At 36.3% G+C, this 15,778-nt stretch overlaps 1 long non-coding RNA gene across 36 annotated transcripts in view; it reads left to right on the top strand.

Annotated features, from left to right (window-relative positions):
• LOC141504332 (uncharacterized) overlaps positions 1-15,778 on the top strand; it is a 1,263,877-nt gene that overhangs the window by 151,636 nt on the left and 1,096,463 nt on the right. Inside the window, exon 4 of one of the 36 annotated variants that reach the window (XR_012473288.1) lies at positions 14,926-15,054. The exons of the other annotated variants lie outside the window; for them this stretch is intronic. This is a non-coding gene — a long non-coding RNA (uncharacterized LOC141504332). The remainder of the gene's footprint in view (positions 1-14,925; positions 15,055-15,778) is intronic. 36 annotated transcript variants of the gene reach the window in all.

The raw sequence follows: 15,778 nt of genomic DNA, 5'->3' as shown, positions 1-15,778 counted from the left end.
TGTTGAATCATGAAGAATCAGACATGACTGAAATGACTAAACAACAATGTGGCTGCAAATTAGGCACAAAGCTATGAGTAACTTTGGACACCTTGCCCTCCTATTTTCCTCCCCGCCTTTCCCTCCATGTACTTAGTCAATTGCCAATCTCTTTTACTTCTATAATCTCTCTCCTATCTTTTTTCTTTTACTACCCCCCCATCTAATTTCAGATTTTTTAATTGCCTCTCAAATAGTATCCCACTTCTATTCCCTTCCCCTTAACTTGGGATGCTGAGCCTTCTAAATTCTGGTTTCCAACTCACCCTTCCAGTTTTGTTATCTAACTTAACTGGTTTTAGGTCTAGGAGCATAACCTTAAGTATAGCATTTTTGTACTTTTTTTTAATAAACACTTGACCTGCCTTATCACATTACCATCTCTGGATATTGCCCTTCCATTAAGATTCAGTTCCTATGCCACCTCCTTCAGGAAGCCTTATTTGTTCCTTAACAGAAAGAAGCAATATTTATTCCTCCCTTCTTTTTTTACTTTATTAAAGAGTTTATTTGAGTTTTACAATTTTTCCCCAAATCTTACCCCCCCCCCCCCCCACGGAAAGCAACCTGTCAGTCTCTACCCTGTTTCCATGTTGTACATTGATCCAAATTGAGTGCAATGAGAGAGAAATCATATCCCCAAGGAGGAAACAAAAAGTCTTAGAGATAACAAGATCAGACAATAAGATAGCTGTTTTATTTTCTAAATTAAAGGGAATAGTCCTTGAACTTTGTTCAAACTCTACAGCTCTTTATCTGGATACTGGTGGTATTCTCCATCATAGATAGCCCCAAATTGTCCCAGATTGTTGCACTGATGGAATGAACAAGTCCATCAAGGTTTATTATCACCCCCATGTAGCTGTTAGGGTGTACAGTGTTTTTCTGGTTCTGTTCATCTCACTCAGCATCAGTCCATATAAATGCCTCCATCCTTCCCTGAATATATACCACAGTTTGCTAAGCCCAATTGAAGGACATTTACTTGATTTCCAATTCTTTGCCACCACAAACAGGGCTGCTGTGAATATTTTGTGATGTTTTTACCTTTTTTCATCATCTCTTCAGGGTATAGACCCAGTAGTGGTATTGCTGGCAAAGGGTATGCTCATTTTTGTTGCCCTTTGGGCGTAGTTCCAAATTTCTCTCCAGAAAGGCTGAATGAGTTCACAGCTCCACCAGCAGTGTAATAGTGTCCCAGATTTTCCACAACCCTTCCAACAATGATCATTATCCTTTCTGGTCATATCAGCCAGTCTGAGAGGTGTGAGGTGGTACCTCAGAGAAGCTTTAATTTGCATTTCTCTAATAATTAATGATTTAGAGCATTTTTTCATAAGGTTATGGATTCCTTTGATCTCCTCATCTGTAAATTGCCTTTGCATATCCTTTGACCATTTGTCAATTTGGGAATGACATTTTGTTTTAAAAATATGACTCAGCTCTCTCTATATTTTAGAAATGAGTCCTTTGTCCGAATCATTAGTTGTAAAGATTGTTTCCCAATTTACTACATTTCTTTTGATCTAGGTTACAGTGATTTTAGCTGTGCAAAAGCCTTTTAATTTAATGTAATCGAAATCATCTAATTTGTTTTTGGTGATTTTCTCCATCTCTTCCTTAGTCATAAACTGCTACCTTTTCCATAGATCTGACAGGTAAACTAGTCCTTGATCTTCTAATTTGCTTATAGTATTTTTTTATGTCTAAATCCTGTAACCATTTGGATTTGAGGTGTTGGTCTAATCTAAGTTTCTTCTATACTAACTTTAAATTTTTCCAGCAGTTTTTATCAAAGAGAGAGGTTTTTATCCCAATAGTTGGACTTTTTGGGTTTATCAAACAGCAGATTACTATAATTGTCTCCTGCTTTTGCACTAGTCTATTCCACTTGTCCACCACTCTATTTTTTAGCCAGTAACAAACAGTTTTGATGACTAATGCTTTATAATATAATTTTAGATCAGGTAGGGCTAAGCCTCCTTCTTTTGCACTTTTTTCATTAAATTCCTGGAAATTCTTGACTTTTTATTTCTCCATATGAATTTACTTACAACTTTTTCTAACTCATTAAAGTAATTTTTTGGAATTTTGATTGGTAGGGCACTGAACAGGTAGTTTAGTTTTGATAGAATTGTCATTTTTATATATTAGCTCGACCTATCCATGATGAGCAGTTGATATTTGCCCAGTTATTTAAATCTGACTTAATTTGTGTGAGAAGTGTTTTATAATTGTTTTCAAAAAGTTTCTGAGTCTGTCTTGTCAACTAGACTCCCAGGTATTTTATATTGTCTGAGGTTACTTTGTTTTCCTCCCTTCTAACTCAATGCTTTACTGTTTACCTCTCTTGGCACTCATGTCATTAGATTGACACTAGATATGTCTTATTCTCCTGAGTCCTTGAGATCATTAACTATGTCTTGATCATCTTTCAGTGAAAAATCCTTGTGTAAAACCTAACAGAGATTTTAGAAGAAAGAAAGGTGGAATAGGAGTAGGAGTAATGGGTAGGAATTGCAAAGAAACAAATTTGTACATGATATAATGAGAAAGTTAGAACACAAAGGACTTATTACTAAAGAAATGAAGGAATGTCACAACAGGAGAATACCTTTGACAACATAAGGGGTAAGTAATTAATCAGCCTTTACCTGAAGGCCTCTAGTGATGAAAATCTCCCTTCTGAGAGACCCCTATTTCTTATTCTAAATATTTTGTCTTCAAATGTTGAGAAAGCTTTTCTGGTTTTGTGCTTCAAGTGAATAAAACATCTTTATTAAATAGCACTACACAGTCTTGGTGATTTCTACGTGGCTTGAATCTAACAATAAACTCCTTTTTTTTTGAGGTTGGACGATTTATTCATATATATTTTCTTTCATGGATGCATTTCATTTAGAGATTTCTACTTTAAGAGATCAATATCAATATTGGTACGTTTTCTTTTTTTTTTTAAAGCATGATCAGTTTTCTTTGGAACCAATATTTTATTTTGAAAAATTCATTTATTTATTTTGACAAGTTATTACCTTCTCTCTTCTACCCCCCAAATTAAATAATAAAAGATGAAAAACAAATATTCATAGCAAGTATGCATCACCTAACCCAACAAATCCTCATATTGCCATTGTCCAAAAATGTACATCTCATTCAGTCTCTCTGACAGGAGATGGGGTGGTGGTCGTGGTGGTGTTTTATCCTCAGGCCTCTGTATTCAGAGATTAAACCTAGTTTCTGAATGATTTTTGGTATGTCTCCAGAGTCAGTCCAAACTCTACTTTTATCAGGAGGACTTTCAAGTTCTATTTCATTTTTTATGATCAGCTGTCTGCACATCTTGAAAGTCCAAGTCATGGTTACATATAGGTACAACACCAAGAAGTCTTTCATGTATTTATTCCTTCTCCCCATGTTCAGATCATTCTATTTTATTTTGTTTTGGAGTCAGCATGGTATAGGGAAAGTATAGAAATAGGGGCTGAGTTTAAATTCAACATGTCTCCTGTGGCTATTTAAAGCAAATATTCTTGTGAGGAAATTTCAGGGAGCCTTGAACTTGGAAAGGGAATTATTTTCACTAATCTCTAATTGAAATATAGCATTTCCATAAATTATGAATGTAGACAGCAGTCATTATCCTGAGAGACATCTTCCGAGAAGAGGCTTCAACAGATTGCCAAAGGGGCCATGACACACAAAAATTTGTTAAAAGCCCCTAACTTGAACTAATGCTGGGTAATTTGCTTATCTTTCTCTAAGCCTCATTTTTCTCCTTGATAAAATGGGAATAATAATACTAGCATTACTGGATTTTTTATGTGGAATGCTATTTGTAAAATTTATAGTACTATATAATTTTATTCGTTATTCTCTAAGTAATTATGTTGAGCAAAATAATATGGATAGGGATTAAAATTATGATTTCATTGGTATAGAGATATCTCAGATCAAGAAGATCCTTCTATTAATACAGATGAGAGCTTCTCTATAAATTATAGTCTTAGAGACTGGCTTTCCAGGTTCACACAGCCAAAATGACTCAGGAAAAACTTGAATGCATTTCTTCCAGGTGTACATATGGTTTTTTTTTTTTTATCTCTTCAGTCACACAAACCAAAGAATGCACTGAATAAACTAAGAATACACCAGTATCCCCTGGATTTATGAAAACACGATGAAGGAAATTTCTTTAGTCATGCATATGCCCTTTGCTTCCACCGAAAATGATCAACCAGGTGCTGCTTAGTAACTAAAACCAACTAGTAATTAATTCTCCCTCCACAAATGTAGCTGCTTCAGGCAGCTGGGTGTCTCAATGGATAGAGCCCTGGAGGCAGGACTTGAGTTCAGATATATATAGTTGTCAGTATCTTCCACCAAGAAATTAATCCAGGATGAGGGTCTTTTCACATTGACTATGTTGGGTTAAGGTATAATTCTCTATCTTAGTCAAGACTTAGTTTTGAAAAGTTGATAATTTTGAGACCTTTGGTAGCAATAACTTGGTAAAAGTGTTAGGGAATTACTGCTAGGGAAATCTGGCTTAGGAAGAGAGTTATCTGAACCTGAAAAGTAAAGTGGAACATTAGAGTGATATTGGTTGCTGTCTGTTGTTTTTTGAAGAGAATCACAATAACATCACTATGTTAGAATCTTGCAATGTGTCCAACTGTGGTTGAACAGAGTAGTATGAGCTCAGAATACTTTACCACAAGTTGGGCACAATTAGTTCATGTGAACACCTGGGGTGAATTCTTTGAGGTACTTCAATTTTGCTTTGTTTATACAGTATTGCATCCTTTCTGTTGAGGAATTGCAATGTTGGTGGGCCCTGTGCCTGTGTCTCCCATGTTGCATAATTAATTCCAAAATTCTCTTAAAAATTTAAAAATTGTTTTGGTATTTAAAAAATTCTTAAGAAGGACCTTGAGCGTACTCTTATATCATTTTTTTCTGACAACCCTTCAATCTTCTCCCTCTCCACTTGAATGCTTGCCCAGTGTGAATTCTCCATAAAATAATATTTTTTTTAAGATATTTTTTGCAAGGCAATGGGATTAAGTAACTTACCCAAGGCCACACAGCTAGGTAATTGTTAAGTGTCTGAGGTTGGATTTGAACTCAGGTCCTCCTGACTTAAGGGCTGGTGCTCTATTCACTGTGCCACCTAGCTGCTCCCATAAAATAATATTTTTTACAAGTGCATGTTTGACATTCGAGCAATGTGACGAGCTCATCAAACTTGTGCTTTCTGTAGCAGATTTGGATACTTGGTAGTTTAGTTCAAGGAAAGGACCTCAGTGTCTGGTATCTTCTCTGGCTAGGTGATCTTCAAAATCTTCCTAAGACAATACAAATGGAAGCAACTCAATTTCCTAGCATTGTGCTTATATACTGTTCAGGTTTCATAAGCCTATAACAATGAGTTGACACAATGACTCTATAGACCTTCAGTTTGGTAGTCAGTCACCTCTTCTCTCCTACCTTTTTCTTTGGAGTCTCCCAAACACAGAGCTAACTCTGACAATGCATGTATCAACCTCTTATCAGTGTTTACTTTCCCTGGAAAGTATACTGCCAAGGTAATTGAACTGATCCGCAGTGTTCAAAACATCTCCATTTGCTATAAGTGATGATTCCATATATTGATGGTGTGGTGGCTGGCTGATAGAGAACTTGGGTTTTCTTGATGTTAATTTTAGTAAGATAAATTACTGAGAGAATTCATAAAACAAAGCAATCTCTGATACTTCTGTTCAAATATCTGGATTTGTTTAGTCATTTCAGTCATATCCAACTCTGTATAACCCCATTTGTTTTTCATTTGTTTGTTTTTTGTTTGTTTGTTTTTGGAAAAGATCCTGGAATGGTTTGTCATTTCTTTCTCTAACTCATTTTACAGATGAGAAAACTGAGGTAAACAGCTTAATTGACCAGTGTCATACAACTAATTTTAAACTCAGGGAGATGAGTCTTCCTTATATATATCCATTGTGTCACTTAGCTATCCTAAAATATTTGTATGGTTAGGTCCAAGTGTTTTGTTTTTTGAGTTCTCTGTCTCATTCTTTCCTTCCCCCCCTTCCCCCACCTCTCTTTCTTTCTCTTTCTCTCTCTCTCTCTCTCTCTCTCTCTCTCTCTCTCTCTTTCTGCCCACCCGACTTATTCAAATAATTGATTGCCTGGTAAAAGGGAGAATTGAGGGAGAAAGAAAGGTAGGGAAAGTATGACATGTCAATTGCTGAAGTTTTCACTGTTAAAAAAGATTTAGTCATTTCCTTGAAAGATAGTATTAGGAAATAAAGATATGTGATTGTTTTAGGGTGAATGTCATTTTACACACCATAAGCCTACAAGTCTATTTTCAGGATTAACTTTTTTTTTTAAACAAAAGGACCACATGTTAATTACAGGCACAGGTCCAGGACTTGTGTATGCTATTGCCTTCTGATCCCACTTTTCTAGTGATTGAAGGAACTTGGCCTTGAGTCTCATATTAAGCATCTGAGTCCAGGATAACAACATTGCAGGTTTTGGAAATGGTGTTACCCAGTATTCTAGTCCCTCTGTGAATGCTAATTATAATTATGCATAGTCTCTTGGAAAGCTTAGTTGCAAAATCCTTTTCATCTCCTCCCCATCCTATTTCCTTATGAAAGAAATATAATTAAATTATCCATGGAATTATTAGATTTATCCTTTTGTATATTTTCACTGACTTATAACTACTTTCCCTCTTCATCATTGCATTTTTATTTTTGGGACTGAAATCTCTAATGTTTGATTTTGGACCAGAAAAGATTTCTTTTGGAAAGTTTTATAAAGTCCCTTTGGCTGTTCTTATGTATCTGGAAGTGTGGAAGGAGGGAAACATTTTCATTTTGCTGGCTATTTCATTGAATTCATCATGTCTTTATGGAGTGCCCCCTATGTCCTTCTGCCACACAAATTGCTTTGGTGAATACAGGAACACATTGCTGACCCGTGGGCCACTTCTGGCCCTCCCCTATTCAGAATAAAGCCAGGACCTGGAAAGCAAGTTAAAAAATATACCCCCCCCCCCCAAAAAAAAAAAGCTTTCTTCAAGACCATGCACTAAAATTCATTCATGTCTCATGAAAGAAATCTTCCAGTTGGGTCAAATGGCTACTAACATCCCCTATAACTCAGAAATTAAATTCTTTGAATAGCAAATTCACCAAAATAATTTCCTCCCTAACAAATTGATGAATGGTCATTTAACTTTGCTTGAAGACCTCCAAGGAGAGGGCCACAACCTCTCAGGGCATCTACTTTTGGATAGCTCTCACTATGGGAAAGTTTTCTTTATGTTGAGTCTAAATTTACTTCCTTGTAACATCCACAGTTCTGCTTTTTGGTATCAAACAAAATGAGTCAAATTCCTTGTCTACATGATAAGCCTTCATTTACTTCATGGCTACTAGGATTAGCCATCCCCTTCATCTCCAGTTTTCTCTTTTTTTTTGAGGTGAAACATCTCCAGTTTTTTCATTTGCTCTTCATATGGCATAAACCACAGGCCCTTCACTCTTCTGGTTGCCCTTATCTGGTGGTTATCCAGCTGTCCATCCTAAAATGTGCCCAGAACTATACACAATACTAGGTATATGATCCGAACAGGATGGTGAACTATAGTTCTATCATTTCTTTAGTCTTGGAAACTATGAAGCCCAAGGGTATCCCCAAATCACATTAACTTTTTTTGGCAGTCATATTGTATCATTGATTTATAGTGAGCTTTTAGTCACTAAAATCATTAGAACTTTCTAGGGTCACTGGAGAAAATTCCATGGGAGAGGTAAGGAGTAAAATGATGGGTGAGGTTTGTATAGACAGAATTGGAAGAGGAAGACCCTTAAAGTTGTGGGGAATAGAGTGAGTACAGAGACAGGAATGAGTATAATGTCTTCATATAGGATAGTGAGTTAAACTGGGAAAGATCTGTAGGAGATTGAGGTGTGATAAACAGGTCAGTCCTCTGTTGTTGTTTGGCTATCTTATCAAGTAGCCAGGTAAAAGTGTGGCTTGTTCTTTGAGATGTCATCAGGTTACCTACTTCTTTGAAAAACATTACTAATTAATATTGGATCAGCATCATTGGAATGTAAGATTCATTTTAGGAAGGTGTTGTAAATTAGTTTGGATGGGTAAAGAGGAATCAATTTACAGAAAACCTACAATGTCAAAATATATAAAGATATATATATATATATATATATGTAAATTGTTTCATTTAATAGAATTCCCTTTTTAAAAAGCATAGCCTACATGTTAGAAGACAAAGGAAAAAAGAGGCGGCAAGAGAAACTACTTTAATTTGTTTTTTAAAATGTAAATTTTTTCCATTCACACAAAAATAATTTTCAGCAATCATTTTTTATAAGATTTGGAGTTTCAAATTTTTCCTCTCTCAGGATGGCAAGCAATCATGTAAAACATTTTCATATTAGTCATGTTATGAAAGAAGAAGATCAAAAGGGGGGAAAACCAAAGAAAGTGTAATTGTATTTCAATATGCATTCAGACTCTATCAGTTCTTTCTCTGGATATGGATAGTATTTTTCACCCTGAGACTTTTGGAATTGTCTTGGATCATTATAATCCTGAGAAGAGTTGTCAGTCATAGTTGATCATTGCACAATGTTATTGTTGCTGTGAACCTACTTGAATTTGTGAAAAAGTTTTATTGAATTATTTCCTTAGCTTAAAGAAGGTGGGACTGCTGTGACTTTGTCCTTCTCAACAGCTGTCAACTGCAGTCAATGCCCACTCGGATCTTCTGTTCATTCCTTGGGCTATAGTTGATTTTGAATAGATGCTGTAAAAATCTAGCAACCAAAAAAAAAAAACCAAACAACTTTGATTGGGATTTTATAGGGAGAGTTATGGTTTAATGGCAAAAGAACTATAAGAGAGGGAGATACAATGAATAAGCCAATATCTCTCTCTTCTAGTTTGAGTTAATCACTTACATAGTTTATCAAATAAAAAAGCCTGGTTGTCCTTTCAGACTTCAGTTGGTCACCTGTCTGAACTATAATTACTTAGTAATAGTTATCAAGTACCAAGATAATGCTGCCTTCTTTTTCCTTCTTAAAACCAAAGCAAGAACTCCACCAACTACTTTTGAGGATTAAGCATGTAATCTCAAACTGGCAAAATGTCTACAGGGTACTATTATGTAATTATAAGTGCATTGTTACCTGTTCCTGAGGCCATTAGGTAACTTGGGAGGCCTGTGCTTGGATTTATGTCCCAGTTGCTTCTCCTTGGAAGACAACATAATACTCTTAAATTGGTGGCCCTATAATCAGAGTTAGGATTTAACAAAGTTAAGTCCTTTGCTAATAGTCTCCAAGGACAGAGGAACTATGGCAGAGGTATGCTTTAATACATATAGCTGAAAATTTGATCAAAGAATCATAGCTTTAGAGCTGAAGGATCATAGCACAGTGAACTCAGAGTCACAGGACCTGAGTTTAAATTACAACTCTTCCATTTACTACCTTGAGTGAATGTAGGCAAATCATTTCACCTGACTAGGTCTCACTTTCCTCATTAATAACAATGGAAAAATTAGATTTTTCTATATATATATATCAATCTATAAAATTGTACTAGACTTCCAAGGTCCCTAAAAACTCTGGAACTTGGTTCCTAGTATAATGGGAATGGAGCACAAGCAATGGAAAATATAGAGTTGAGTTCTTCTGACCATTTCCAGAGAGATATATGCTTACACCTAAAGTTAGGTAGCAAGGAGAAGAGGTTACCTTAGAGGGGGTTAGCCATTGATCCAGGAAAAGCTGTCTACTTTGGAGCAAGGATGTTATTCCAGAACACCCCTGAGTAGCAAGCCTAGCCTCAAGTTGTGTCAGAGGTCAGACTGAGAAGAATCATTGCTGAAGTGGTTATTGATTCCACAAGCATCTTGGAGTAGAAAGCCATGGAGTTGAGGAAAGCCCCAAGAAAAGCTCTGCTTTTTCCTCAATTTCCCTTTCTAGTTTGTCTATTCACAGACACCATAATTATTATTGTAATTATTGTAATGATTTTTATTATTTTATGATAAAATCATATAATTTGCTTTTTTCTTTACTCATATGTTTCCAGGAAACTGAATTCTTCCTCAGTCACAGAAGGGACTAAGGGTTAACTAGAGGTGAATAAAAATGTAACTTTTTTTTGTTTTGTAAGGCAATGGGGTTAAATGACTTGCCCAAGGTCACAAAGCTAAGTAATTATTAAGTGTCTGAGGTTGGATTTGAACTCAGGCCTCTCTATACTTTAAAGGAACTAATTATTATAACAGGGCATTAAATATATTCTTACAGCCCATGTGAAATAGTGACTATCATTATCCCCATTCTACATATGAGGTAACTGAAGGATAGGGAGGTTTAGTAACTTTCCAAAGGTGATATAACTAAGAAGTTTCTGAGGCAGAATAAACTCAGGTCTTTCTGATTCCAAGACCTGCTACAAACCACCTACTTGTCTCAAGGTTTGCATATGGGTCAAAAAATAGAATCAATTCACAGGTACAAGGTACAGAGTAGAGTTAGACATTGTTCTAAGAATGATCTGGGAGTTTTATTTTCTTTTACTTTTTTTCCCCCAAGGCAATGGGACTAAGTAGCTTGCCCAAGGTCACAGGGCTAGGTAATTAAGTGTCTGAGATCGAATTTGAACTCAGGTCCTCCTGACTCCAGGGCTAGTGCTCTATCCACCGGACTACCTAGCTGCCCACAATCTGGGAGCTTTAATGAACTTCAAGTTGACACGACATCAATGAGCTGTGGTAGCCAATAAAACTGATGTGATCTTGGGATGCCTTGAGAGGGATATAAGTTTCCAGAACTGGGAGGCAATAATTCAATTGTATTTTCTCCTTGTTAGACTTCATTGGAAGTATAATATATCTGGACAGTCCAGAATATGTCAGTTATGATGATGACAGGTCTGTCATAAGATTGGTTGGAGGAACTGGGCATGTTTAGCTTGAGAAGACAAGACATGATAGCTATTATCAAGTATTTGAAGAGTTGTTACATGGAGAAGAGACTAGATTTATTCTTCTTGGCCTCACAGAGCAAAATCAGGAACAATGGGTAAAATCAGTAAAGAAGAAAATTTTAGGGAAAAACTTTACAACTGCTCAAAAGTAAAAGAAATTGCCTTTAAAGATGGTGGGTTCCTCCTCCTTGGAGGATTCAGGAAGACACTGGGCTACACTTTGTCGGGTATTTTATGTTGGGCATTCCTTGATTATATGGATTGGAATAGGTCATTGAGGTCCCTTCCAACTCTATTTTTCCTTCCAACTCTTAACTTCTGTGATTCTGTAATTTCTTCAACCCAACTAACCCAGTGTTTTTTACATAGTAGTTTAATACTTTAAATTTATTTATTTAAATATTCATTCATTCATTCATTCATTCATTCATCTTTTTTGGCTAGCCAGGACATTGTTTGGTCATTTTGTCTAAGGCGATTTCAGTTGCAGACAACCTCTTCAGCTCTGACTAACCTACCCAGGAACTCCCAACTTCCTAAACTCATGAGCATAACTCCAAGATTGAAAATATTAATCCTAGGATTTCTGTACTGTCAGTTATGCTCTAGGAAAGAAACACGAAACAAGAGACAGCCAGGAGTCCAAGGTTTAGACTCCGACTCACATGAGGTATCATGCATACTTGTTATGTGATAGCAGCTGCTCTAGTTCTTAAGGCAGAGTAGAGGAGCTCTCCCCACCATCCTGAGAAGTCAAAAAATAGAGCCTCAACAGATGAGAAAAGATACAGAAGTAGTATTGTCTCTCAATTTAAAATCTACTGAGTGGATGGACATTCTTTTTGACTCATTGGTCAGGTCTCTTTGATACCATCCCAGAGACCTTTGGCACTGAGTGTAAATTTGTGGTGCTATAAGGAACTGGAATTGTTTGGCTCCTTGGGGAAGCTATACTATTGAGTTTTTTTCTCTGAAATCTACTGAACTCCCAGAAGGAGACTGATTTGATTATAGCCATTCCTTCAACATCTTGAATCTTTGGGGCATGGTATTCCCACAATCTGGAAGATCCAGGTAAAAATTTTTGACCCTCTCTTCAAACCAGAGAAGTCTGAATTATTATGGTTTTAGAAGATAAAATATGTTGATATTATATAATACTATATATTTATTTTATGCATTTTTAAATTTCTAAACTTTTTCTGTTGATGCTGGCCTTTCTTGTAGCTTCCACAAAACTCTCTCCAAATTCCTCATTAATTTCTTATGCTGACCCATGGTATTATCTTGAAACTGCAAGGGGAAAAATTGTGATGTGGAAGGGACAATTGTATGGTTTTCCTCAAGATCCTGGGATAACCCTGTAGGTTGGGGATTCTTATCTAGAGCTTCCATCCTGGGTGATCCCATTAATTGTTAGTCAATTATTCAGACTTACCTACTGGCTAGTGGCTATAAAATGTTTTGAATACTTTTATTCATGGAGACTCTAGATATTATAACCCTTTGAAGTTCACAAAGTGGCAGGGGTAAAATTTAATCCATGGGCCTATCACCCCTAAAGTTGTTTTTTGAAATTTCCTGCAGGAATATTCCAAAACACATTGGTCCTGCTATGATATACACCAGTAGCTAAATGGTGTAGTGGATAGAGTACCACCAGGCTGGGAGTTAGAAAGATCTGAGTTCAAATGTGACCTCAGACACTTAGCTGTGTGACCCTGGGCAAATCAATTAAGCTCTTTTTGCCTCATCTGCAAAACAAGAACATCCTGGGAAAGGAAATAGCAAATAACTCCAGTAGCTTTGCCAAGAAAACACCATTAAAATGACTGAATAACAACAAATAGTATACATAGGCCTCATCTATTTTCTTTCGGTGATCAAAGTACCTCAACTCTTCAAAGTTGATAGAGGACTTACTTATACATTGTTGATACTCTTGATTGAATTATTGGTTCAAGTGAGAAATCTGGGTCTCTTTTTATCTTATTGAAGTGGGATGAAGCCATGACTTTATATTTTGATTTAATCTAACTCTCTCAATTTACAGATGAGGAAACTAAGACTGAGAGGAAAATGAGTCACTTAGCCATTGCAGGGATTCTTGAAATTTCTTGAGCCAATGACTGGCTGAATTCTACCAAAATGGTGGATTACTAGTTTAAAAGTGAGTACAGGAGCTAAATGTGGTAAAAGCATGATTCACATGACTATCTCATCTCTATAGCAGAGACACATTTTTGCAACCAGGCCTGGATTTAGTAAGTAAGCCTCAGTAATATGAGCCTTCACTGCAGCTTTATTCTCATAAATCCTTGTTGAGAGGAAAGAATTAGGAAGGTTCTACTGTTCTTGATTTTAGGGAGATTAGTGTTTGATTTTATTTGCTGCTTAACAAAACTTTTACTTTCAAGTAATATTTCACTTAGGAAATCAATCCATGATTCATTTTTTTTAAAGAAGTGAGTTCCATTAGTTTGTCACAACTTTACACCTGAAGGGTACCAGAATTACAATGAAAAATATTTCTAAAAGACAAACCAGTGAAAAGTATCAAATAATGCCTTTAAGGGGAAAAGAAGTGCTTTAAAGGACATGAACATGACTAGAGTTTTGGAATCACAACCTGGTATAGAATTAAGCCTGAAGTAAATAGTAAATATCTTTAGGAAATGGTTGCTTATTCAAAAGACTGAAATTCTGAAAGGAAGTGAAGAAGAAAATTAATCTATTACAAGGTTTTAAATTCAGAACTGAAAAGAACCTTAGGCAGATTATCTAATTCAATTCCTTCATTTTACAGATAAGGAAATTGAGGAAGTGAGTTGATTTGCCAGGATCATGCAGGTGGAAAATAAGATTTATACTTAAGTCTTTGAATTCTAAAGCTAGAGGGGTTTCCCCGCTTCATGGTGCCATACTGCCTCCTATTTTAGTAGACTGAACTTAAGTCGCATAATTGAATTATGTTTTTCATGATTTTCCTTATAGATCTTCCGATTTTCTTTTCTTTTTTTAATACTTTTCTAATACTTTCTACATTATATGCCTTCAAAATCAACGTTTGGACCTCAACAAAATAAATAAAAAGTAAATCCTAATTCCCACAATCCAATTATAAGAATCACTACAAGAATTGATGTCAGGAATAAGAGGCTCCCACAGTACAGCACCATTTAGGGAAGAGTAAGACAAGCTGTAATGACACCAGGACTACCTTGTAGGCACTGTTCTACATGCCTTCTTTGTTGGGGAGCATGGGGGAGTAGGGACTAGTCAGATGTTCTCATTCTGATCTCTTTCTTCTTTCCCTCAACATCATTCCTGACACCTGCACTTGAGATGACTCTACTCCTAGCTGATGTTCTAGATGCCTCTATCTTATGTGTGCATATCCATTCTCATGTGTATCAATTAGCCCTCCCTAAACTGTCAAAAGAGTACCCCAAGGCAAGGTCAGAACCTAGAGAAGTTGTCATTCCTGGGACTTTGGCCTACATCCATGTTCAGGGTCTCTAGTAGCTTGAAAATTTTGTCATAGGTTCTGAGAAACCTCCCAGAGATTGGGGCTTCTGCTCCTTCTCTCTCTCTCTCTCTCTCTCTCTCTCTCTCTCTCTCTCTCTCTCTCTCTGCTTGGCCAGTCTGGAGACAGGAAGGAATTCCTTCCTAGATTTAGCTAAGAGTTGAATCTAGAAATCCTTCATTTGTCAATTTTCTTTCTGAACTTTCTCTGCCTTTAATCAGGGAAGGATCTCTAATGCTGAGAGTGAATGATTCAAGGAGGGAGTGAAGAGGGGAGCGATCCTTTGTTGTGTCTATTTGGAAGTTCCATTTTCCTTTCAGGCTTAGGACCTGCTTTGCCAGCCCCGGTAATAGGAAGGGAATGAGAGGCCGATGGCAGCCCTTGCCCTTCAGGGAGGACCTGGACTTTCCCTTGGAATGGGAAGAGAACAAGAGTTTTGACCTCCACCTGTGAGTATCCCAACACCTACACACATTTTATACCCCCAAGGTGGAATTCCAATAGCAGTAAACTCTCTGCTTATTAATTATTTTACTCAGAAGCTATCACCCTGGGGGGGAATGCTGGTTTAGTGAAATATAGGCATACCCTACATAATGTTCCTCAAGCATCAGCATTTTGCAACATTATTGTCATTAATAAAGTATAATCAAGACTTTTACATTTTTACTGTATATTTTATTTTCCTCCATTTACATGGTAAAACAATTTTTGAACATTTGGATTTAAATTTTTCTTTCTAATTCTATCCCTTCTTCACTCCCCTTTCCTCTCTGTTGAGGAGGTAAGCAATCAGATATAAATTATACATATGCATTAATGTAAAACATTTCCATATTAGTCATTTTGTATAAGAAGATTTAAATAAAAGAAAAAGAATGAGAGAAAGAAAGTGAAAAACAACATGTATTAGCCAGTATTCAAACAACATTAATCCTTTCTCTGGAGACTGATAGTATGCTTCATCATTAGTCCTTCAGGATTGTCTTGGATCATTGTATGCTGAGAATAATTAAGTCATTCATAGTTCTTCATCATACAATATTGGTATTGCTATATACAACCTTCTCCTGATTCTGTTCACTTCACTATGCATCAGTTCATGTAAGTTTTTCCATGTTTTTCTGAAATTATCCTACTTGTCATTTCTTACAGTGCAATAATATTCCAATA

The sequence above is a fragment of the Macrotis lagotis genome, chromosome 1, assembly GCF_037893015.1.
Source record: "Macrotis lagotis isolate mMagLag1 chromosome 1, bilby.v1.9.chrom.fasta, whole genome shotgun sequence".
NCBI classification, from domain to species: Eukaryota; Metazoa; Chordata; class Mammalia; order Peramelemorphia; family Peramelidae; genus Macrotis; species Macrotis lagotis.
Note: the sequence above shows the minus strand (reverse complement) of the source record. Positions and strands in the feature narration are given on the sequence as shown.